We start from the raw sequence: 2,664 nt of genomic DNA, 5'->3' as shown, positions 1-2,664 counted from the left end.
AACATTATTAGTGAACGTTATTATGCAATATTTGTTCACATGGACATTTTTAATATTATGAAGGACAAAAAACTACTTACGTATGAATAAATAAATACAAAAATGCATAAATATAAGTTGATAACTAAACAGGACATGATTATGTAAATCTATTCTATATATTTCTGTGTCCGTATGTTAATGAGCTAGGCGGTCACGTTTAAACCAGATTGGTCAAATAGGGGAGCAAGACAGAAGCAGTCAATCCGTAGCACATCGTAAATTGGAAACTGTTATACAGTAAAAAAGAAATAGGTAATATTGTATCTTAATTGAATATGGCCGCTAATTGTAGGACATTGAATATGAAGATAAAAATGAGAAATTGTAAATCCTGTGACTGAAGCTTAGTGAAGTGCCTTTACCTAAAAGCTAAAACCGGTGACGAGAGGCTCATATGTAACAGATACTTGCTGGTAGCTGGGTTTAGGATGTGCCGGTTGGAAAAATGAGGAGGCTTGATTACACACTTCATTCTGCAGAAACAAAGTGAAACTAAACCACCTTGTTTAGCCCTTTCCATTGCCAACAATCACTAATTGTGGGTTGGTCAAAATAAAGCCAAATCGAGGAACTGAGGGTGGCGTCTCAGGGGAAGATGTGAACAGACAAGATTTGATCCCAGCAAGTGCTTACTGTATACTGTATATAAACCAATGTGACCCATACGTCATTGAAGTATGATTGTATCTTAATTGAATATGACCGCACATTGTAGGAAGTTGAATTGAGTATGTTTCTGGACAGCTACAAGATAAAAATGAGAAATTGTAAATCCTGTGAATGATCATTATTGAAGTGCCTTTACCTAAAATAAACTTAGTGGTAAAAATGTAATGGATTTATTGAGTTTTATATGCATAACACTGATAGATGCACAGTGTCTTTCAGTCTTTGGAAAGCCCCTAACAACACGGCAGCTGTAAACAAACCGCTTCATCTTTATGCGTTACTATTTAAAATCATTGAGCGTCAAGTCCTACCTACCTTTTAAAGTTGTTTGTTCCTCCCCATCTGTAGTTAGCATATGAAAATGTTGTCACAGGTTGTTTTTGAAATATGAATACAAAAGTATATAGGCAATGTATATGAAGCTAAAGCCAAATGTTTTGATCATTTGAAAAACAAATGTGAACCTAAAAGCTTTAGTGGTTGGTAAAGATGAAAAAATGTAACTTGATTAATTGCATGATTTTATGTGATGAACCGCGATTAATCGCATTATGCGCAAAATTCAATACTACATTAGGAACTAGTGTATTGTAATGTTAAGATCAACAGCAAGTTACCATATTTGCTTTTTCTGAACATGTAAAAGAAACATTTTTCTTTAAAGTACAATGCAAAATGCAGCATATGTTCAGTAGTAAGGATCTCTGTTATGGTGCGTTCACACCCAACGCGACTCCTCAAACGCTCTAATTGCGCCGCAGGACTCTTGGGAAACATTTCTGGTCAATTTGCATGAACGCGGCATTTGCACTTGCGCTATTTGGAGGTGTTCAAGCGGGATATCTTATATTGAAAGGCCAGAATTAGGTTCCCGAATGAGTTGTCAGCATCAATGGTAATTTTGGCGACCATTTAACCAATGTTTAACCTCTGCAAAAATTAATGTTTACAATGACGATGTCTCGCCCGAAGTTGGCTGGGACAGACTTCTGCGACCCTGTGCGCAGGATAATCGGTTTGACGATGGATGGATGGACAATGACGATGGACGTCAGTCATGCCTACAGCAGCGCACGGCTAATTCACTGGCGTTATTGTCCTTTTACCGTCTCTGGTTACGAACATTTTCACTTTCATAATTAAAACAGTATTTGGCCCGAAAGGTAATGAACTAATGCCTATTTTAACACCATTAAATCCCCTGAAAACATTACACGATATTTTTATTAATAGTTTTACGGGATATTTAGCTAAAAACTGTCCGCGTCAGGAGACAGACGTTATATTCAACCCAAAAATACTTTTTGTCAACTTTTTTTTAATATCTCCAAATGTCAATATACTTTTGAAACTTTTATATTGAAGGGCAATTCATTTGCATAAAGTAAAAGATGACAAGCACTTACCAGCCCATTAAGCATATTTCACCATTGAGGGGTGGCAGAATTCTTTTTAAAAGGGTTAAAATTTGATTACAATCTCTTTATTTATCCATGAATCATCCTTTGAAAACCCCATTAAAGTACCTTAATTCAATCATGATTTAATAATCAAAGGAACTTTTTCTCTAACTCTCACATGGTCCTTCTTTGCATTACAGTATTTTACAGTAACTTTCCTGTAACTTGTAACCAGGGTAGAGGAGTGTGGAGAGGAAGTCCACACCACATGCATTAAATTCTCCCGAGGATTAGGAACCAATATACCATCATCACATCCAATATCCTGCCTGAATGCTCACAACCAACAGACATGTGAGGTCCTCGTGCACATACACGCACACTCGCACTCACACTCACCCACAGTCACACACAGTTATTCATTATCTTACACAGAGACACACATAACACCGCTACCTTTTAGCTCGAAACCTTTCAGAATGTTTAAGCGCGTTAGCCTGCAAAAAGAAGATCCTGCTCAATAAACATCTTACTTTGAACAATAGCCTCCAAC

The sequence above is a fragment of the Gasterosteus aculeatus genome, chromosome 4 (genome assembly GCF_964276395.1).
Source record: "Gasterosteus aculeatus chromosome 4, fGasAcu3.hap1.1, whole genome shotgun sequence".
In the NCBI taxonomy this organism is placed as follows: domain Eukaryota; kingdom Metazoa; phylum Chordata; class Actinopteri; order Perciformes; family Gasterosteidae; genus Gasterosteus; species Gasterosteus aculeatus.
Note: the sequence above shows the minus strand (reverse complement) of the source record.